Source organism: Ranitomeya imitator, chromosome 6 (assembly GCF_032444005.1).
Source record: "Ranitomeya imitator isolate aRanImi1 chromosome 6, aRanImi1.pri, whole genome shotgun sequence".
NCBI classification, from domain to species: domain Eukaryota; kingdom Metazoa; phylum Chordata; class Amphibia; order Anura; family Dendrobatidae; genus Ranitomeya; species Ranitomeya imitator.
In genome coordinates this window covers 394,103,934-394,127,552 of record NC_091287.1, presented here as the reverse complement: position 1 = coordinate 394,127,552, position 23,619 = coordinate 394,103,934, and positions in this window count along the sequence as shown.

Below are 23,619 nucleotides of genomic sequence, written 5' to 3'. Positions count from 1 at the left end.
TTGCCTCAGAGAAATACCCCAAAGGAAAAGGCAGCCCCCACATATAATGATTGTGAGTTAAGATGAAAAGACAAACGTAGAGATGAAATAGATTTAGCAAAGTGAGGCCCAACTTTCTTAACAGAGCGAGGATAGGAAAGGTAACTTTGCGGTCAACACAAAATCCTACAAAAACCACGCAAAGGGGGCAAAAAGACCCTCCGTACCGAACTAACGGCACGGAGGTACACCCTCTGCGTCCCAGAGCTTCCAGCAAGCAGAAAAAAACAAATTGACAAGCTGGACAGAAAAAAACAGCAAACAAATAGCAAAGAGGAACTTAGCTATGCAGAGCAGCAGGCCACAGGAACGATCCAGGAGGAAACAGGTCCAATACTAGAACATTGACTGGAGGCCAGGATCAAAGCACTAGGTGGAGTTAAATAGAGCAGCACCTAACGACTTCACCACATCACCTGAGGAAGGAAACTCAGAAGCCGCAGTACCACTTTCCTCCACCAACGGAAGCTCACAGAGAGAACCAGCCAAAGTACCACTTGTGACCACAGGAGGGAGCTCTGCCACAGAATTCACAACAAGCCCCACTGCAGTTGTTCGATTAAAAAACTATTTAACGAGAGCCTGAAGATTGAAGTTCAGGAAAGGCAACCTGGAGAACACCTTGGAGCGGCATACACCGTTAGTTGGCCCCAACCCAACTAGTAGCCCCACTGCAGTTGTTCGATTAAAAAACTATTTAACAAGAGCCTGAAGATTGAAGCTCAGGAAAGGCGACCAGGAGAACACCTTGGAGCGGCATACACCGTTAGTAGGCCCCAACCCAACTAGTAGGCCAAGTGCAGTTGTTCCATTTAAAAACTATTTAACAAGAGCCTGAAGATTGAAGCTCAGGAAAAGCAGCCTGGAGAACACCTTGGAGCGGCAGACACTGGTAGTAGGCCCCAACCCAACTAGTAGCCCCACTGCAGTTGTTCGATTAAAAAACTATTTAACGAGAGCCTGAAGATTGAAGCTCAGGAAAGGCAACCTGGAGAACACCTTGGAGCGGCAGACACTGATAGTAGGCCCCAACACAACTAGTAGCCCCACTGTAGTTGTTCCATTAAAAAAACTATTTAACAAGAGCCTTAAGATTGAAGCTCAGGAAAGGCAACCAGGAGAACACCTTGGAGCGGCAGACACTGGTAGTAGGCCCCAACCCAACTAGTAGCCCCACTGCAGTTGTTCCATTAAATAACTATTTAACAAGAGCCTGAAGATTGAAGCTCAGGAAAGGCAACCTGGAGAACACCTTGGAGCGGCATACACTGGTAGTAGGCCCCAACCCAACTAGTAGCCCCACTGCAGTTGTTCCATTAAAAAACTATTTAACAAGAGCCTGAAGATTGAAGCTCAGGAAAGGCAACCTGGAGAACACCTTGGAGCGGCAGACACTGATAGTAGGCCCCAACCCAACAAGTAGCCCCACTGCAGTTGTTCCATTAAAACACTATTTAACGAGAGCCTGAAGATTGAAGCTCAGGAAAGGCAACCTGGAGAACACCTTGGAGCGGCAGACACTGGTAGTAGGCTCCAACCCAACTAGTAGCCCCACTGCAGTTGTTCCATTAAATAACTATTTAACAAGAGCCTGAAGATTGAAGCTCAGGAAAGGCAACCTGGAGAACACCTTGGAGCGGCATACACTGGTAGTAGGCCCCAACCCAACTAGTAGCCCCACTGCAGTTGTTCCATTAAAAAACTATTTAACAAGAGCCTGAAGATTGAAGCTCAGTAAAGGCAACCTGGAGGACACCTTGGAGCGGCATATACCGTTAGTAGGCCCCAACCCAACTAGTAGGCCAAATGCAGTTGTTCCATTTAACAACTATTTAACAAGAGCCTGAAGATTGAAGCTCAGGAAAGGCAACCTGGAGAACACCTTGGAACGGCATACACCGTTAGTAGGCCCCAACCCAACTAGTAGGCCAAATGCAGTTGTTCCATTTAACAACAATTTAACAAGAGCCTGAAGATTGAAGCTCAGGAATGGCAACCTGGAGAACACCTTGGAGCGGCAGACACTGGTAGTAGGCCCCAACCCAACAAGTAGCCCCACTGCAGTTGTTCCATTAAAAAACTATTTAACAAGAGCCTGAAGTTTGAAGCTCAGGAAAGGCAACCAGGAGAACACCTTGGAGCAGCAGACACTGGTATTAGGCCCCAACACAACTAATAGCACCACTGCAGTTGTTCCATTAAAAAACTATTTAACAAGAGCCTGAAGATTGAAGCTCAGGAAAGGCAACCTGGAGAACACCTTGGAGCGGCATACACTGGTAGTAGGCCCCAACCCAACAAGTAGCCCCACTGCAGTTGTTCGATTAAAAAACTATTTAACAAGAGCCTGAAGATTGAAGCTCAGGAAAGGCAACCAGGAGAACACCTTGGAGCGGCTGACACTGGTAGTAGGCCCCAACCCAACAAGTAGCCCCACTGCAGTTGCTCCATTAAAACACTATTTAACGAGAGCCTGAAGATTGAAGCTCAGGAAAGGCAACCTTGAGAACACCTTGGAGCGGCAGACACTGGTAGTAGGCCCCAACCCAACTAGTATCCCAACTTTAGTTGTTCCATTAAAAAACTATTTAACAAGAGCCTTAAGATTGAAGCTCAGGAAACGCAACCAGGAGAACACCTTGGAGCGGCAGACACTGGTAGTAGGCCCCAACCCAACTAGTAGCCCCACTGCAGTTGTTCGATTAAAAAACTATTTAACGAGAGCCTGAAGATTGAAGCTCAGGAATGGCAACCTGGAGAACACCTTGGAGCGGCAGACACCGTTAGTAGGCCCCAACCAAACTAGAATCCCCACTGCAGTTGTTCGATTAAAAAACTATTTAACAAAAGCCTGAAGATTGAAGCTCAGGAAAGGCAACCAGGAGAACACCTTGGTGCGGCAGAAACTGGTAGTAGGCCCCAACCCAACTAGTAGCCCCACTGCAGTTGTTCCATTAAAAAACTATTTAACGAGAGCCTGAAGATTGAAGCTCAGGAAAGGCAACCAGGAGAACACCTTGGAGCGGAGGAATCAGTTTGTAGACCACAACGAAACTTGTGGCCCCAATGCAGTTTTATAATTCTGACAGGCTGAAAACCAGCCTTTTTTAATTTTTTTTTAGAGGAGAACAGCTGTATTAAGTGGCGCAGACAGACACTGCTAGTAGGCCTTACACCACAAAGTTGGCTCACTGCAGGTTGAAAAAAGGTACATGGGTACATGGTCGGCATTGGTGTGCTCAGCGGAGGACAAATGGAAGGATGGACCGCAGACAGACTTAGTAGGCCTACCATAAAGAAAGTAGGCTCTATGCACTTTTAAATAGGTTCCAGTGGTACACAGGCAGCATTGGTGTGGTCAGCGGAGGACTATTGGAAGGAGTGACTGCAGACAGACTTAGTAGTCCGAAAATAAAAAAAATTAGGCTCAATGCAGTTCGAATTATCTTGCAGGGGTACACAGGCAGCATTGGTTTGTTCAGCGGAGGACGATTGGAAGGAGTGTCTGACACAGCTAGTACTCCCCAAAAATAAATAGATGTTAATGTCTCTCAAAACAACTAAACCAAAAAACAAAAGGGTGGCATACTTAGGTACAGGGGTGGGTTCCTCTGCTGAGTTTCAGACATAGTAATTTGGCGCCGCTAAGTATTTACTGGTGCCAATATAGAACACTGACCCTGACTATTTTAACTAGCATCATACATGTCAACAAATTGGTATTGTCTGTGCCAGGCATTGAAGGATGTCAGCGCATAGACTAAACATTGGTGGAGCTGTGAGAGATAATTTTGCAAGTGGTAGAGCAGTGTTTGAGCTGGGGGGGAAACTCTCTTGTGGCCGGTGGTACAGGCCCAGGGCCCCTCATGTTACAACGGTGTGTCTGACGTTGGTTGCGCGCCACCACCGCAAGAGACACTTTATTGTACTAGGAGGGACCCAGTGGCAGTGCCATCGGCCAAAAGCGGGCACCCCCACCTCTTCAGACAAACGGCACTCTCACGGGTGCTTGCGCCAAGTGGCGAGGCCACGGCCCCGTGGGGGGGAGTTAGCGCATTTAGGGAGGTGTAAACATGTCGTATGCTGGACAAACAGCTGCTACAGATTAAGAGATTGGAACAGTCAGTAAGACCAGTCCACAAGCAAGACCTTTTTATAGGAAAGCTATGTGTCAGCCGGGAAAGGTGGGGCAAAATAATTCAAAATCCATGAGTGGTTCATTTTAATGAAGGTTAGATCATCAACATTTTGGGTAGCCAGACGAGTCCTTTTTTCAGTCAATATTGAACCAGCAGCACTGAATACTCTTTCTGATAGCACACTAGCTGCTGGGCAAGCAAGCTCCTGCAATGCATATTCTGCCAATTCAGGCCAGGTGTCTATTTTGGATGCACAGTAATCAAATGGGAATTACAGTTGAGGGAGAACATCGATAAGGGATGAAAAATAGTTAGTAACCATACTGGACAAATGTTGTCTCCTGTCACTTTGTGTTATGTTTGCTAATGACAGGTGTTATGAAGGCAATCCAGAAACACAGTGTGCTTAGCGATCAGAGCGCACACAGTGATCTGACAAATACCCAAAAATACAAGAACGAGCTCTGAGACGTGGAAACTCTGTAGACTGCACACCTGATCCTATCCTAAACACAACTAAAAGCGGCTGTGGATTGCGCCTAACAACTACCTAGGCAACTCGGCACAGCCTAAGAAACTAGCTAGCCTGAAGATAGAAAAATAGGCCTGACTTGCCCCAGAGAAATTCCCCAAAGGAAAAGGCAGCCCCCCACATATAATGACTGTGAGTAAGATGAAAAGACAAAACGTAGGGATGAAATAGATTCAGCAAAGTGGGGCCCGATATTCTAGGACAGAGGGAGGACAGTAAAGCGAACTTTGCAGTCTACAAAAAACCCTAAAGCAAAACCACGCAAAGGGGGCAAAAAAAAACCCACCGTGCCGAACTAACGGCACGGCGGTACACCCTTTGCGTCTCAGAGCTTCCAGCAAAACAAAAGACAAGCTGGACAGAAAAAAAGCAACAAAAAAAACAAAAAGCACTTAGCTATACAGAGCAGCAGGTCACAGGAACAATCAGGAGAAGCTCAGATCCAACACTGAAACATTGACAAGGAGCAAGGATAGCAGCATCAGGCGGAGTTAAGTAATGAAGCAGTTAACGAGCTCACCAGAACACCTGAGGGAGGAAGCTCAGAAGCTGCAGTACCACTTGTGACCACAGGAGTGAATTCAGCCACAGAATTCACAACAGTACCCCCCCCTTGAGGAGGGGTCACCGAACCCTCACCAGAGCCCCCAGGCCGACCAGGATGAGCCGCATGAAAGGCACGAACAAGATCGGAAGCATGAACATCAGAGGCAAAAACCCAGGAATTATCTTCCTGAGCATAACCCTTCCATTTAACCAGATACTGGAGTTTCCGTCTAGAAACACGAGAATCCAAAATCTTCTCCACAATATACTCCAATTCCCCCTCCACCAAAACCGGGGCAGGAGGCTCAACAGATGGAACCATAGGTGCCACGTATCTCCGCAACAACGACCTATGGAATACATTATGTATGGAAAAGGAGTCTGGGAGGGTCAAACGAAAAGACACAGGATTGAGAACCTCAGAAATCCTATATGGACCAATAAAACGAGGTTTAAATTTAGGAGAGGAAACCTTCATAGGAATATGACGAGAAGATAACCAAACCAGATCCCCAACACGAAGTCGGGGACCCACCCGGCGTCTGCGATTAGCGAAAAGTTGAGCTTTCCCCTGGGACAAGATCAAATTGTCCACTACCTGAGTCCAGATCTGCTGCAACCTATCCACCACAGAATCCACACCAGGACAGTCCGAAGACTCAACCTGTCCTGAAGAGAAACGAGGATGGAACCCAGAATTGCAAAAAAATGGAGAAACCAAGGTAGCTGAGCTGGCCCGATTATTAAGGGCGAACTCAGCCAACGGCAAAAAGGACACCCAATCATCCTGGTCTGCAGAAACAAAACATCTCAGATATGTTTCCAAGGTCTGATTGGTTCGTTCGGTCTGGCCATTAGTCTGAGGATGGAAAGCCGAGGAAAAGGATAGGTCAATGCCCATCCTACCACAAAAGGCTCGCCAAAACCTTGAAACAAACTGGGAACCTCTGTCAGAAACAATATTCTCAGGAATGCCATGCAACCGAACCACATGCTGAAAGAACAAAGGTACCAAATCAGAGGAGGAAGGCAATTTAGCCAAGGGCACCAGATGGACCATTTTAGAAAAGCGATCACAGACCACCCAAATGACTGACATCTTTTGAGAAACGGGAAGGTCAGAAATGAAATCCATCGAAATATGTGTCCAAGGCCTCTTTGGGACCGGCAAGGGCAAAAGCAACCCACTGGCACGAGAACAGCAGGGCTTAGCCCTAGCACAAATCCCACAGGACTGCACAAAAGTACGTACATCCCGTGACAGAGATGGCCACCAGAAGGATCTAGCCACTAACTCTCTGGTACCAAAGATTCCAGGATGACCAGCCAACACCGAACAATGAAGTTCAGAGATAAGTTTATTAGTCCACCTATCAGGGACGAACAGTTTCTCTGCTGGACAACGATCAGGTTTATTCGCCTGAAATTTTTGCAGCACCCGCCGCAAATCAGGGGAGATGGCAGACACAATGACTCCTTCCTTGAGGATACTCGCTGGCTCAGATAAACCCGGAGAGTCGGGCACAAAACTCCTAGACAGAGCATCCGCCTTCACATTTTTAGAGCCCGGAAGGTACGAAATCACAAAGTCGAAGCGGGCAAAAAATAACGACAAACGGGCCTGTCTAGGATTCAAGCGCTTGGCAGACTCGAGATAAGTCAAGTTCTTATGATCAGTCAATACCACCACGCGATGCTTAGCTCCTTCAAGCCAATGACGCCACTCCTCGAATGCCCACTTCATGGCCAGCAACTCTCGATTGCCCACATCATAATTACGCTCAGCGGGCGAAAACTTCCTGGAAAAGAAAGCACATGGTTTCATCACTGAGCAATCAGAACCTCTCTGTGACAAAACCGCCCCTGCTCCAATCTCAGAAGCATCAACCTCGACCTGGAACGGAAGAGAAACATCTGGCTGACACAACACAGGGGCAGAACAAAAACGACGCTTCAACTCCTGAAAAGCTTCCACAGCAGCAGAAGACCAATTAACCAAATCAGCACCCTTCTTGGTCAAATCGGTCAATGGTTTGGCAATGCTAGAAAAATTACAGATGAAGCGACGATAAAAATTAGCAAAGCCCAGGAACTTTTGCAGACTTTTCAGAGATGTCGGCTGAATCCAATCCTGGATGGCTTGGACCTTAACTGGATCCATCTCGATAGTAGAAGGGGTAAAGATGAACCCCAAAAATGAAACTTTCTGCACACCGAAGAGACACTTTGATCCCTCCACAAACAAAGAGTTAGCACGCAGGACCTGAAAAACCATTCTGACCTGCTTCACATGAGACTCCCAATCATCTGAGAAGATCAAAATGTCATCCAAGTAAACAATCAGGAATTTATCCAGATACTCACGGAAGATGTCATGCATAAAAGACTGAAACACAGATGGAGCATTGGCAAGTCCGAATGGCATCACTAGATACTCAAAATGACCCTCGGGCGTATTGAATGCAGTTTTCCATTCATCTCCTTGCCTGATTCTCACCAGATTATACGCACCACGAAGATCTATCTTAGTGAACCAACTAGCCCCCTTAATCCGAGCAAACAAGTCAGATAACAATGGCAAGGGATACTGAAATTTAACAGTGATCTTATTAAGAAGGCGGTAATCAATACACGGTCTCAGCGAACCATCCTTCTTGGCTACAAAGAAGAACCCTGCTTCCAGTGGTGATGACGATGGGCGAATATGTCCCTTCTCCAGGGATTCCTTCACATAACTGCGCATGGCGGCGTGTTCGGGCACGGATAAATTAAATAATCGACCTTTAGGGAATTTACTACCAGGAATCAAATTGATAGCACAATCACAATCCCTATGCGGAGGTAGAGCATCGGACTTGGGCTCTTCAAATACATCCTGATAATCAGACAAGAACTCTGGGACCTCAGAAGGGGTGGATGACGAAATCGACAAAAATGGAACATCACCATGTACCCCCTGACAACCCCAGCTGGATACCGACATGGAATTCCAATCCAATACTGGATTATGGGTTTGTAGCCATGGCAACCCCAACACGACCACATCATGCAGATTATGCAACACCAGAAAGCGAATAACTTCCTGATGTGCAGGAGCCATGCACATGGTCAGCTGGGCCCAGTATTGAGGTTTATTCTTGGCCAAAGGTGTAGCATCAATTCCTCTCAATGGAATAGGACACCGCAAAGGCTCCAAGAAAAACCCACAACGTTTAGCATAATCCAAATCCATCAGATTCAGGGCAGCGCCCGAATCCACAAACGCCATGACAGAAAATGACGACAAAGAGCATATCAAGGTAATGGACAGAAGGAATTTGGACTGTACAGTACCAATGACGGCAGACCTAGCGGACCGCTTAGTGCGCTTAGGACAATCAGAAATAGCATGAGTGGAATCACCACAGTAGAAACACAGACCATTCAGACGTCTGTATTCCTGCCGTTCAACTCTAGTCATAGTCCTATCGCACTGCATAGGCTCAGGTTTAACCTCAGGCAGTACCGCCAAATGGTGCACAGATTTACGCTCGCGCAAGCGTCGACCGATCTGAATGGCCAAAGACAAAGACTCATTCAAACCAGCAGGCATAGGAAATCCCACCATGACATCCTTAAGAGCCTCAGAGAGACCCTTTCTGAACAAAGCTGCCAGCGCAGATTCATTCCACTGAGTGAGTACTGACCATTTCCTAAATTTCTGACAATATACTTCTATATCACCCTGACCCTGGCACAAAGCCAGCATATTTTTCTCAGCCTGATCCACTGAATTAGGCTCATCGTACAGCAATCCGAGCGCCAGGAAAAACGTATCGACACTACTCAATGCAGGGTCTCCTGGCGCAAGAGAAAATGCCCAGTCTTGAGGGTCGCCGCGCAAAAAAGAAATAATAATCAAAACCTGTTGAATAGGATTACCAGAAGAATGAGGTTTCAAGGCCAGAAATAGCTTACAATTATTTTTGAAACTTAGAAACTTAGTTCTATCTCCAAAAAACAAATCAGGAATAGGAATTCTTGGTTCTAACATAGATTTCTGATCAATAGTATCTTGAATTTTTTGTACATTTATAACGAGATTATCCATTGAAGAGCACAGACCCTGAATATCCATGTCCACACCTGTGTCCAGAATCACCCAAATGTCTAGGGGAAAAAAAAAAAAGTGAACACAGAGCAGAAAAAAAAAAAAAAAAAAAAAAAAAATGATGTCAGAACTTTTTCTTTCCCTCTATTGAGAATCATTAGTTTGGCTCCTTGTACTGTTATGTTTGCTAATGACAGGTGTTATGAAGGCAATCCAGAAACACAGTGTGCTTAGCGATCAGAGCGCACACAGTGATCTGACAAATACCCAAAAATACAAGAACGAGCTCTGAGACGTGGAAACTCTGTAGACTGCACACCTGATCCTATCCTAAACACAACTAAAAGCGGCTGTGGATTGCGCCTAACAACTACCTAGGCAACTCGGCACAGCCTAAGAAACTAGCTAGCCTGAAGATAGAAAAATAGGCCTGACTTGCCCCAGAGAAATTCCCCAAAGGAAAAGGCAGCCCCCCACATATAATGACTGTGAGTAAGATGAAAAGACAAAACGTAGGGATGAAATAGATTCAGCAAAGTGGGGCCCGATATTCTAGGACAGAGCGAGGACAGTAAAGCGAACTTTGCAGTCTACAAAAAACCCTAAAGCAAAACCACGCAAAGGGGGCAAAAAAAACCCCACCGTGCCGAACTAACGGCACGGCGGTACACCCTTTGCGTCTCAGAGCTTCCAGCAAAACAAAAGACAGGCTGGACAGAAAAAAAGCAACAAAAAAACAAAAAGCACTTAGCTATACAGAGCAGCAGGTCACAGGAACAATCAGGAGAAGCTCAGATCCAACACTGAAACATTGACAAGGAGCAAGGATAGCAGCATCAGGCGGAGTTAAGTAATGAAGCAGTTAACGAGCTCACCAGAACACCTGAGGGAGGAAGCTCAGAAGCTGCAGTACCACTTGTGACCACAGGAGTGAATTCAGCCACAGAATTCACAACAACTTTGTATTGATGCTGCAGTACCTGTCCTGTCTGCGGTCATTGCGAAATCACTCCACAACCTGGTCAGAAAACCCCTCTGTCCAACGCCACTTCTGATTTGTGCACCTCTAACACCTCTGCCCTGTTGCCCCCTGCACCTCTTGTGAGAACCGTCGCCGGCGCTATGTGCTGGGAATGCCTGAATCAAACGGTCTACCAGAGTTGCTTGTTTGGTTGCTAATATTTGTTCGAGGTTCTCATGTGGCATGATATTTTGCAATTTGCCTTTATAGCGAGGATCAAGGAGGAAGGCCAACCAGTAATCGTCATCGGTCATCATTTTAATAATGCGTGGGTCCCTTTTGAGGATACGTAAGGCATAATCTGCCAAGTGGGCCAAACTTCCAGTTGTGAAATCTGCGGTTGTGCTGGGTTGAGGGGCAGTTTCAGGCAAATCTACGTCACTTGTCTCCCTCAAAAAACCTGAACCCGGCCTTGCAACGCCAACAGTTTCTATTGGCCCCTGAGAAGCTTCCTCATTCAAAAAATACTCATCCCCATCATCCTCCTCGTCCTTCTCCTCTTTGCCCGCTATCTTGTCCTGTAGACTGCCCTGACCAGACAATGGCTGACTGTTATCAAGGCTTTCCTCTTCCTCGACTGCAGACGCCTGCTCCTTTATGTGCGTCAAACTTTGCATCAGCAGACGCATTAGGGGGATGCTCATGCTTTTTATGGCGTTGTCTGCACTAACCAGCTGTGTGCATTCCTCAAAACACTGAAGGACTTGACACAGGTCTTGTACCTTCGACCACTGCACACCTGACAACTCCATGTCTGCCATCCAACTGCCTGCCCATGTATGTGTATCCTCCCACAAACACATAACAGCACGCCTCTGTTCGCACAGTCTCTGAAGCATGTGCAGTGTGGAGTTCCACCTTGTTGCAACGTCGATGATTAGGTGATGCTGGGGAAGGTTCAAAGACCGCTGATGGTTCTGCATACGGCTGGAGTGTACGAGCGAACGGCGGATATGCGCGCAAAGTCTGCGCACTTTGAGGAGCAGGTCGGGTAACCCCAGATAACTTTTCAGGAAGCACTGCACCACCAGGTTTAAGGTGTGAGCCAGGCAAGGAGTGTGTTTCAGTTGTGAAAGGGCTATGGCAGCCATAAAATTCCTTCCGTTATCACTCACTACCTTGCCTGCCTCAAGATGTACACTGCCCAGCCATTACTGAGTTTCTTTCTGCAAGAACTCGGACAGAACTTCCGCGGAGTGTCTGTTGTTGCCCAAACACTTCATTGCCAATACAGCCTGCTGATGCTTGCTACTAGCTGTCCCATAATGGGACACCTCGTGTGCAACAGTGGCAGCTGCAGATGGAGTGGTCGTGCGACTGCGGTCTGTGGACGAGCTCTTGCTTCTGCAAGAGGACAAGGAGGAGGAGGAGGGGTGGCGAACGCCTACAGCCAACTTTTTCCTAGACCATGGGCTAGGCAGAACTGTCCCAATATTGTTGTCCCCTGTGGACCCTGCATCCACCACATTAACCCAGTGTGCCGTGATGGACATGTAACGTCCCTGGCCATGCCTACTGGTCCATGCATCTGTTGTCAGGGTCACCTTTGTACTCACAGATTGCCTGAGTGCATGGACGATGCAGTCTTTTACATGCTGGTGGAGGGCTGGGATGGCTTTTCTCGAAAAAAAGTGTCGACTGGGTAGCTCGTAGCATGGTACAGCGTAGTCCATCAGGGCTTTGAAAGCTTCGCTTTCAACTAACCGGTAGGGCATCATCTCTAATGAGATTAGTCTAGCAATGTGGGCATTCAAACACTGTGTATGCGGATGTGAGGATGAGTACTTCCTTTTCCTAACGAGAGTCTCATGTAGGGTGAGCTGGACTGGAGAGCTGCAGATGGTGGAACTAGCGGGGGTGTCGGTGGACATGGCAGACTGAGAGAGGGTTGGAGATGGTATTCTTGCTGGTGCCCTACATGCAGTGTTTCCTACCACGAACCTGGTGATTCCCTGGCTGCTTTGGCCTGGCGACGAAACCTGCACATTTACTGCAGGTGGTGCGGTAAGGCTACGTTCACATTAGCGTTTTGCGTGTTTGCGTCGGGCGACTCAGCGGCGACGCATGCGTCATGCGCCCCTATATTTAACATGGGGGACGCATGGACATGCCTTGTGCTGCGTTGTGCGATGCATGCGTTCTTTTTGCCGCAAGCATCGGGCGCAGAAAACGCAGCAAGTTGCATTTTTCTTGCGTCCAAATTTCGGCAAAAAACGACGCATGCGTCACAAAACACAGTGTTTTTGCGTGCGTTTTGGTGCGTTTTTATTTGCGTTGTGCGTTGCGTCGCCGACGCAGCGGCGCACAATGCAAATGTGAACGTAGCCTAAACGGTGGGCTTACAGTGAGGGAAGGGATGTAGTGTTGCTGACTAGCTTCATTGGCCGAGGGTGCTACAACCTTAAGGGACGTTTGGTAGTTAGTCCAGGCTTGCAAATGCATGGTGGTTAAATGTCTACGCATGCAACTTGTATTTAGACTTTTAAGATTCTGACCTCTGCTTAAGGTAGTTGAACATTTTTGACAGATGACTTTGCGCTGATCATTTGGATGTTGTTTAAAAAAATGCCAGACTGCACTCTTTCTACTATCGGATAACTATTCAGGCATTGCAGACTGAGCTTCTTTAAACGGATGGCCACACTGTCCTACCACTGGTTTTGCCACGCGTTTTTGGCTAGATACGGACCCGGCAGATGGAACCTATTGCGATGTTGATGCCTGCTGCGGCTCCTCCTCCTCCACTTCAGAGCTACTGCCGCCTGCACCCTGTTCCCCCAATGGCTGCCAATCGGGGTCAACAACTGGGTCATCTATGACCTCATCTTCTATCTCGTGTGCAACTTCGTCTGTGTCACCGTGTAAGCCGGTGGTATAGCGTTCGTGACGGGGCACCATAGACCCATCAGGGTCTGATTCTGGATCATTACACTGCAAGGCCAATGATCTGGTCTGTTATGACCTGGTGGTTAGAAGCACCCGGAACGACCTGATGGTTAAACTCACACAGGACAAGCTCTGGGAAGTGGGAGCTCTGCTGACCGCAACCCCTAATCCTAACACACAACTAGAAATAGCCGTGAAGCGTACCTAACACGACCTAGTTGCCTCTTCACAGCCTAAGAGCTACCTAGCCCTAAAGATAGAAAATAAAGCCTACCTTGTCTCAGAGAAATTCCCCAAAGGAAAAGGCAGCCCCCCACATATATTGACTGGGAGTTAAGATGAAAGTCACAAACACAGAAGTGAAACAGGTTTTAGCAAAGGGAGGCCAGACTTACTAAACAGACTGAGGATAGGAAAGGTGTCTTTTGCAGTCAGCACAAAACCCTACAAAAAGACCACGCAGAGTGTGCAAAAAGACCTCCGCACCGACTCACGGTGCGGAGGTGCCACTCTGCATCCCAGAGCTTCCAGCTAGCAGGGCAAGATCATGATAGCCAGCTGGACAAGGAAACAATGAACAAATAAATAACTAGCAGGGACTTAGCTTCTGCTGGAGTAGACAGGTCACCAGAAAGATCCAAGAGCGAACTGAACCAGTACAAGAACATTGACAGCTGGCATGGAGTAACGATCTGAGTGGAGTTAAATAGAACAGCCAGCCAAAGAATAAACTACGTCACCTGTGAAGCAGCAGCTCCACTCACAGCCACCAGAGGGAGTCCATGGACAGAACTCGCCGAAGTACCATTCATGACCACAGGAGGGAGCTCAATAACAGAATTCACAACAGTACCCCCCCTTGAGGAGGGGTCACCGAACCCTCACCAGAGCCCCCAGGCCGAGCAGGACGAGCCAAATGAAAGGCACGAACTAGATCGGCAGCATGAACATCAGAGGCAAAAACCCAGGAATTATCTTCCTGACCATAACCCTTCCACTTGACCAGGTACTGGAGTTTCCATCTCGAAATACGAGAATCCAAAATCTTCTCCACCACATACTCCAACTCCCCCTCGACCATCACCGGGGCAGGAGGATCAACGGAGGGTACCATAGGCGCCACGTATCTCCGCAATAACGACCTATGGAACACATTATGGATGGCAAAAGAAGCTGGAAGGGCCAAACAAAATGACACAGGATTGAGAACTTCAGAAATCTTACAGTATATGGACCAATGAAATGAGGCTTAAACTTAGGAGAGGAAACCTTCATAGGAACATGACGAGATGACAACCAAACCAAATCCCCAACACGAAGTCGGGGACCAACACAGCGCCGGCGGTTAGCGAAACGTTGTCAAATTGTCCACCACATGAGTCCAAATCTGCTGCAACCTGTCCACCACCGTATCCACACCAGGACAGTCCAAAGGCTCAACCTGCCCTGAAGAGAAACGAGGATGGAAACCAGAATTACAGAAAAAAGGTGAAACCAAAGTAGCCGAGCTGGCCCGATTATTAAGGGCGAACTCAGCCAAAGGCAAGAAGGACACCCAATCATCCTGATCAGCAGAAACAAAGCATCTCAGATATGTTTCCAAAGTCTGATTAGTTCGTTCGGTTTGGCCATTTGTCTGAGGATGGAAAGCCGAAGAAAAAGACAAATCAATGCCCATCTTAGCACAAAAGGACCGCCAAAACCTCGAAACAAACTGGGAACCTCTGTCCGAGACGATGTTCTCTGGAATGCCATGCAAACGAACCACATGCTGGAAAAACAATGGCACCAAATCAGAGGAGGAAGGCAATTTAGACAAGGGTACCAAATGGACCATCTTAGAGAAGCGATCACAAACCACCCAAATGACCGACATCCTTTGAGAGACAGGGAGATCTGAAATAAAATCCATGGAAATATGCGTCCAGGGCCTCTTTGGGACCGGCAAGGGCAAAAGCAACCCACTGGCACGAGAACAGCATGGCTTAGCCCGAGCACAAGTCCCACAGGACTGCACAAAAGAACGCACATCCCGTGACAAAGAAGGCCACCAAAAGGATCTAGCCACCAAATCTCTGGTACCAAAGATTCCAGGATGACCCGCCAACACCGAACAATGAACCTCAGAGATAACTCTACTAGTCCATCTATCAGGGACAAACAGTTTCTCCGCTGGACAATGGTCCGGTCTATCAGCCTGAAACTTCTGCAGCACGCGCCGCAAATCAGGGGAGATGGCAGACAAGATTACCCCCTCTTTGAGAATACCCGCCGGCTCAAGAACACCCGGAGAGTCAGGCACAAAACTCCTTGACAGGGCATCAGCCTTCACATTCTTAGAGCCCGGAAGGTACGAGTGGCGACATTGGCTCCTTCAAGCCAATGTCGCCACTCCTCGAATGCTCACTTCATGGCCAACAACTCTCGATTGCCAACATCATAATTGCGCTCAGCAGGCGAGAATTTTCTAGAAAAGAAGGCACATGGTTTCATCACCGAGCCATCAGAACTTCTTTGAGACAAAACAGCCCCTGCTCCAATCTCAGAAGCATCAACCTCGACCTGAAACGGGAGCAAAACATCTGGCTGGCACAACACAGGGGCAGAAGAAAAACGACGCTTCAACTCCTGAAAAGCCTCTACAGCCGCAGAGGACCAATTGATCACATCAGCACCTTTCTTGGTCAAATCAGTCAACGGTTTAGCAACACTAGAAAAATTAGCGATGAAGCGACGGTAAAAATTAGCAAAGCCCAGGAACTTCTGCAGGCTCTTCACAGATGTCGGCTGAGTCCAATCATAAATGGCCTGAACTTTAACAGGGTCCATCTCGATAGTAGAAGGGGAAAAATTGAAACCCAAAAATGAAACCTTCTGAACCCCAAATAGACATTTCGACCCCTTCTCAAACAAGGAATTCGCACGAAGGACCTGGAACACCATTCTGACCTGCTTCACATGAGACTCCCAATCATCCGAAAAGACCAAAATATCATCCAAATATACAATCATGAATCTATCCAGGTACTCTCGGAAGATGTCATGCATAAAGGACTGAAACACAGATGGAGCATTAGAAAGCCCGAATGGCAAAACCAGGTACTCAAAATGGCCTATTAAATGCTGTTTTCCATTCATCGCCCTGTTTAATTCGCACAAGGTTATACGCCCCTCGAAGATCTATCTTGGTGAAACAACTAGCCCCCTTAATCCGAGCAAACAAATCCGACAGCTGCGGCAAAGGGTACTGAAATTTGACTGTGATCTTATTAAGAAGGCGGTAATCAATACAAGGTCTCAAAGAGCCATCCTTCTTGGCCACAAAAAAGAACCCTGCTCCCAACGGTGATGACGACGGGCGAATATGACCTTTCTCCAAGGATTCCTTTATATAACTCCGCATAGCGGCATGCTCTGGCACAGATAAATTAAACAGACGGCCCTTAGGAAACTTACTACCAGGAATCAAATTAATAGCACAATCGCAATCCCTATGAGGAGGTAAGACACCGAATTTGGGCTCTTCAAATACATACCGGTAATCTGACAAAAAGTCAGGGACTTCAGAAGGAGTGGAAGGCGAAATTGACAGCAATGGAACATCACCATGTACCCCCTGACAACCCCAGCCGGACACAGACATAGAATTCCAATCCAATACTGGATTATGGACCTGTAGCCATGGCAACCCCAAAACGACCACATCATGCAGATTATGCAACACCAAAAAGCGAATATCCTCCTGATGTGCAGGAGCCATGCACATGGTCAATTGAGTCCAGTACTGAGGCTTATTCTTGGCCAAAGGCGTAGCATCAATTCCTCTCAATGGAATAGGATACTGCAAGGGCTCCAAGAAAAAACCACAGCGCCTGGCAAACTCCAAGTCCATCAAATTCAGGGCAGCGCCTGAATCCACAAATGCCATAACAGAATAGGACGACAGAGAGCAAATCAGAGTAACGGACAAAAGAAATTTAGACTGTACCATACTAATGGTGGCAGACCTAGCGAACCGCTTAGTGCGCTTAGGACAATCGGAGATAGCATGAGTGGAATCACCACAGTAATAACACAGCCCATTCCCACGTCTGTGTTCTTGCCGTTCAGCTCTAGTCAAAGTCCTATCACACTGCATAGGCTCAGGCCTATGCTCAGAGAACACCGCCAAATGGTGCACAACTTTGCGCTCACGCAAGCGCCGATCGATCTGAATGGCCAAGAACATAGACTCATTCAGACCCGCAGGCGTGGGAAATCCCACCATGACATCCTTAAGGGCTTCAGAAAGACCCTTTCTGAAAATTGCTGCCAGGGCACACTCATTCCACTGAGTAAGTGTAGCGATTCGGAAAGGAATCCGAGAGTGGACCCTTTGGGTCGTGACTCTTGAGCCCCCGGGGTCGAGCGGACCAGATGGAACCACCCCCTATACAGGGGGTGTTAGGAGCAGGACCTCGGGGGAATGGAGACACAACAGCTAGAGCCAAAGGGACGACCAGAGAAAGAAAGAGAGCACAGAGCTTGAGGAAAGACGGGGAACAATAGGAAAACAGGACTTAGCTGAATACGAGAGGAACACGAGACGAAGCAGGACACTGCAGGAACTCTGGACTAGGCAGGACACGGCAGGAACACAGGACTTGGCAGGACACGGCAGGAACACGGAACTTGGCAGGACACGGCAGGAAGACGGAACTTGGCAGGACACGGCAGGAACACGGAACTTGGCAGGACACGGCAGGAACATGGAACTTGGCAGGACATGGCTTGAAAACGGAACTTGGCAGGACACAGCAGGAACACAGGACTTGGCAGGACACGGCAGGAAGACGGAACTTGGCATGACACAGCAGGAACACAGGACCGGGCAGGGAACGGAAGGAACATAGAATAGAGACACAGAAAGCACCAAGCGGGGAAGAGACACTAATACTGGGGAGCCTAGGACGTAGGAACACTGAACGCAGACAGAGCACCTACAAAGCAAAGGCGTCTTACCTGGGAAGACGCCGGGAAGAAATAGCCGACGGGCGCCGCCATGTTGGGGCGGAGCTATCGGGTCGTGACCTCCCAGAGGGCTCAGTGCCGGAGGAGACGCGACCGCGCATGCGCAAAGACGCTGGACGCCGGGAGCCAGCGAAAGAAGATGCAGAGCGGCGAGGGACAGGATCGTGAGTGCGCCGAGGGATGGAAGAAGATGGGTAAGTATGTGCGGGCGTGACAGTACCCCCCTCCTTAGTCCCCCTTTTTTTAAGGCTAGAAAGGAATCTTTTCATGATAAGGGGAGCATTGATGTTCTCTCGGGGCTCCCAGGACCTCTCCTCAGGACCAAATCCCTCCCAATCAATCAAAAAATAGGTTTTACCCCTAACTACCTTTTTAGCAAGAATATCTTTAACATTAAAGATTCCATCAGAAGTACAGAGCTGAGGAGAGAGAGAGGTAGCGGAGTGAAAACGATGAAACACTGCGGGCTTGAGAAGAGATACATGGAAGGCATTGGGAATGCGTAAAGAGGCAGGTAGCTTCAATTTATAGGAGACATCATTAATTCGACCCAAGATAGGAAAAGGACCAATATAGCAAGGACCCAGTTTGTAAGAGGGAATTTTAAGCTTGATATAGCGAGAGGAGAGCCAAACTCTATCACCCGGAGAATATGGAGGAGCATCCAAACGCTTCTTATCAGCAAACTTTTTCATATTATGGCTAGCTCTCTCAAGAGCCACTTTGGTCTCATTCCAAATCTTAGAGAATTCCTGGGACAAGAAATCCGCTGCCGGTACCCCCGAGGAGAGAGAAACAGGAAGAGGAATGCTCGGATGTTGACCATAGACTACAAAAAAGGGAGATTTGGAGGAAGACTCACTGGGAAGATTGTTATATGAGAACTCAGCCCAGGGGAGAAGGGAGACCCAGTCATCTTGGTATGCATTGGAAAAATGTCCCAGATATGTAGTCAGAACTTGATTAACTCGCTCCACTTGACCGTTGGACTGAGGGTGATAGGCGGAAGAGAAGTCCAGGTTAATCTTCAAAAGACTGCAGAGAGCTCTCCAAAAACGTGAGGTAAATTGTACTCCACGGTCTGAGACAATATGTTGTGGAAAACCATGAAGACGGAAGACTTGGTGTAAAAAGATTTTTGCCAATTCAGGAGCGGAAGGCAGACCAGGCAATGCGATGAAGTGAGCCATCTTAGAGAACCGATCCACAACAACTAAGATGACAGAGCAACTCGACGAACAAGGTAGATCAGTGATGAAGTCCATAGCGATATGGCTCCAAGGGACGGAAGGCACAGGCAGAGGATGCAGGAGACCGGAAGGAAGCTGCCTAGGAACTTTATTTTTGGCACAAGAAGAACAAGAAGCAATGAATTCGGTGACGTCTTGTCGGAGAGATGGCCACCAGTAGTGCCGAGAGATAAGAGAAAGTGTCTTCTTGACTCCTACATGTCCCGCAATTTTGGAGGAGTGACCCCAACGTAAAACTCTCTCCTTGTCTTGATTCGCCACAAGAGTCTTGCCAGGAGGAGCTGAAATCACTCTTAGAGGAGCAAGAGTGATGATCTTCGCTGGATCTATGATGTGGGCCGGAGAGTCCTCAATGTCCTGAGACTGAAAGGATCTTGAAAGAGCATCCGCTTTGACGTTCTTATTTCCGGGTCGGAAATGAAGTTCGAATTCAAATCGTCCAAAGAATAAAGACCATCTGGCTTGTCGTGGATTTAGTCTTTGAGCAGACTGAACGTAGGCCAAATTCTTGTGGTCGGTGTAAATGGTGAATGGATGAAGAGACCCCTCAAGGAGATAATGCCACTCTTCTAAGGCTAACTTGATAGCCAAAAGTTCTTTATCTCCAATGGAGTAGTTCCGCTCAGGAGCAGAAAAGGCTTTAGAGAAAAAACCACAGGTCACCAAACGTCCGGACGAAGATCTTTGCAAGAGTACAGCTCCAGCTCCGACAGAAGATGCGTCGACTTCAAGGACAAACGGTCTATTTGCATCAGGACGGTGAAGCACAGGGGCTGTAGCAAATCTTTGTTTAAGGGACAGAAAAGCCTCTTCAACCTCAGGGATCCATAGATTGGAGTTGACTCCTTTGTGAACTAGGGCTGAGATTGGCTTGGTGATTGAAGAAAAATGAGGAATAAATTGTCTATAGTAGTTGGCAAAGCCAAGAAAACGTTGGATTGCTTTGGTTCCAAGAGGACGAGGCCAATCCAGGACAGCAGATACCTTCTCTGGGTCCATCTCCAGGCCAGACTTCGAGACAATATATCCAAGGAAGGGAAGTGAGGATTGCTCAAAGACGCACTTCTCAATCTTAGCGAACAGATGATTCTCCCTTAGCCGTTGCAGGACACGGCGGACATCTCGTCTATGAGTGGAAAGGTCTGGAGAAAAGATGAGAATGTCATCAAGGTAGACTACGACAGAGGAGTAGAGGAGATCTCGAAATACATCGTTCACAAATTCCTGGAAAACCGCAGGAGCGTTGCAGAGACCAAACGGCATAACCAAGTACTCATAGTGACCGTCACGAGTATTGAAGGCGGTCTTCCACTCATCGCCTGCACGAATTCGAACCAGATTGTACGCGCCACACAAATCCAATTTGGTAAAAATTTGCGCTCCCTGGAGACGATCAAAGAGTTCTGGAATGAGTGGTAGAGGATACTTGTTCTTCACCGTGATGTTATTTAGGCCTCGATAATCTATGCAGGGGCGAAGTGAGCCATCTTTCTTCTTCACGAAAAAAAACCCTGCTCCGGCAGGAGAAGAAGACTTTCGAATGAATCCCTTAGCAAGATTTTCTTGAATATACTCAGACATAGCTTGAGTCTCAGCAGGAGAGAGAGGGTAGATTCTTCCCCTAGGCGGGGTAGTACCAGGCACGAGATCTATGGGACAATCATAGGGACGGTGAGGAGGTAAACCCTCAGCCTCCTTCTTGTTGAAAACATCAGAGAAAGAACTATAGACACAGGGTAAGGCGGGAGAAGAAGAAGAAGGAGAAGAAGAAGAAGAACCCACATGACGCATCGGCAGCAGACAACGTTCCCGACAAAGCTCTCCCCAACGCAAGATATTGCCATTGCGCCAATCTAAAGTGGGCTCGTGACTCCGTAACCAAGGAAGACCTAAGAGCATTGGATGGGACAGACCCGCTAAAACAAAAAATGCAATTTTCTCCCTATGCAGAGCCCCAACTTGAAGTTCCACCTCAAGAGTTTCTTGAGTGATGGTCTCCTGTAAAGGTTTACCATCCACAGAAGCTAAAATTACAGGAGCCTCTAAGGTCTTGACTGGTACAGAAAATTTCAGGTGCGGATGCCAGAGAAGAAGTTCTAGGCTGCGGGCTGAGTGGCTTACGGGTAGCAAGGGATGGACGAAGAGATCTCCGCTCCCGGGTGCGTTCTTGGAACCGAAGGTCAATACGGGTAGCTAAGGAAATTAAATCCTCCAAAACCGTAGGAGTGTCTCGACCAGCCAACTCATCTTTTATGCGCCCAGAGAGGCCCCGCCAGAAAGCACCCACTAACGCCTCATTGTTCCAGCCAAGGTCGGAGGAGAGCGTGCGGAACTGAATAGCGTATTGACCCATGGACAAAGATCCTTGATGGAGAGACAATAGAGCCTCAGTCGTAGAAGCCAGACGACCAAGTTCGTCAAAAACAAGACGGAAAGTCTCCAAAAATTCGGACAAGCGAGAGACTAGGGGGTCGTCTCGCTCCCAGAGAGGATTTACCCATGCCAAGGCGTCACCCTCCAGATGAGAAATCAAAAAGGCTATCTTGGCCCGATCAGTTGGGTAATGCTAGGGCAGAAGCTCAAAGTGAAGACGGCATTGGTTTAAAAATCCACGGCAGAATTTAGGATCCCCATTATAGCGAGGTGGTTTAGCCAAGCGGGGTGGAGGGTGGGGAGCAGAAGCAGAGGTAGAAGCTGCTGTCTGAATAGAGAGCAGCCGATCGTCAATCGAAGACATATAACTGAGGATATGTGCCTGGTCGTGACTCTAGAGCCCCCGGGGTCGAGCAGACCAGATGGAACCACCCCCTATACAGGGGGTGTTAGGAGCAGGACCTCGGGGGAATGGAGACACAACAGCTAGAGCCAAAGGGACGACCAGAGAAAGAAAGAGAGCACAGAGCTTGAGGAAAGACGGGGAACAATAGGAAAACAGGACTTAGCTGAATACGAGAGGAACACGAGACAAAGCAGGACACGGCAGGAACTCAGGACTAGGCAGGACACGGCAGGAAGACGGAACTTGGCAGGACACGACAGGAACACGGAACTTGGCAGGACACGGCAGGAACACGGAACTTGTCAGAACACGGCTGGAAAACGGAACTTGGCAGGACACAGCAGGAACACAGGACTTGGCAGGACACGGCAGGAAGACGGAACTTGGCATGACACAGCAGGAACACAGGACCGGGCAGGGCACGGAAGGAACATAGAATAGAGACACAGAAAGCACCAAGCGGGGAAGAGACACTAATACTGGGGAGCCTAGGACGTAGGAACACTGAACGCAGACAGAGCACCTACAAAGCAAAGGCGTCTTACCTGGGAAGACGCCGGGAAGAAATAACCGACGGGCGCCGCCATGTTGGGGCGGAGCTATCGGGTCGCGACCTCTCAGAGGGCTCAGCGCCGGAGGAGACGCGACCGCACATGCGCAAAGACGCTGGACGCCGGGAGCCAGCGAAAGAAGATGCAGAGCGGCGAGGGACAGGATCGTGAGTGCACCGAGTGATGGAAGAAGATGGGTAAGTATGTGCGGGCGTGACAGTAAGCACAGACCACATTCTAAACTTCTGACAGTACACCTCCGCTTCATCCTCACCCTGACACAAAGCCAGCAAGATTTTCTCTGCCTGATCCACTGAATTTGGTTCATCATAAAGCAATCCAAGCGCCAGAAAAACGCATCTACATCACGCAATGCAGGATCTCCTGGCGCAAGGGAAAATGCCCAGTCTTGAGGGTCACCACGCAACAAAGAAATAATAATTTTAACTTGTTGAACGGGGTCACCAGAGGAGCGGGGTCTCAAAGCTAGAAACAGTTTACAATTATTTTTGAAATTCAGGAATTTAGATCTATCCCCAGAAAACAAATCAGGAATTGGAATTCTAGGCTCTAACATCGGATTCTGAACCACAAAATCTTGAATGTTTTGTACCCTTGCAGTGAGATGATCCACACAAGAGGACAAACCTTGAATATCCATATCTACACCTGTGTCCTGAACCACCCAAAGGTTTAGGGGAAAAGAAAGACAAACACTGCACTGCAAAAATGATCTCAGAACTTCTCTTATCCCTCTATTGAGATGCATTAATACT